Below are 624 nucleotides of genomic sequence, written 5' to 3' on the forward strand. Positions count from 1 at the left end.
AATGCAACTGTTTTGTTAGCACTATTTATAGTAAAGCAATAAAGTGATTAGTTCGGGTTGTGTAAATGATGATTGTATAAATTCAGATTGAAGTAATTTATTGAAAGAATTATAAAGTTATGTAACTTTCATGCGTTGTATTTGTTTCATTAATATTTAATACTTTATTTACAAACTTGGAAATGACTTGTTAGTATGTAGTATTTATTTACAAAATTGTTTGCCAGTAATTTTTAAAAGAATTTACATAGTGTTAACAACTGTACACAATATTTGCTTTTTAAAACAAATTGATTTATAGATTGCATTCATATGACTGTACTGACATCTCCATGAACTAGGTCAGGGCAAAGCGGCCATATTACACAAAAGCAAGCATTGGTCTAATGGCTAGCATATTGCTGTACTTAATGCACAATTTTTGTAATTGTATTGAAAATAAATAGAATTTTCTAGATATTTGCATTTATTATCCCTGTATCTGCAGCTGGTTGTTTAACCACAAAATGGTTGACTATACCAATGCAGCAAAAAAAATAACTAAGTCCTTTCAAGAAATCTCTCAAAGATTTATTTATTATTATTATGTTTCTATAACATAAACGAAATTGAACAGGAGGATGA

This window comes from Penaeus monodon, chromosome 29 (assembly GCF_015228065.2).
Source record: "Penaeus monodon isolate SGIC_2016 chromosome 29, NSTDA_Pmon_1, whole genome shotgun sequence".
Classification (NCBI taxonomy): Eukaryota; Metazoa; Arthropoda; class Malacostraca; order Decapoda; family Penaeidae; genus Penaeus; species Penaeus monodon.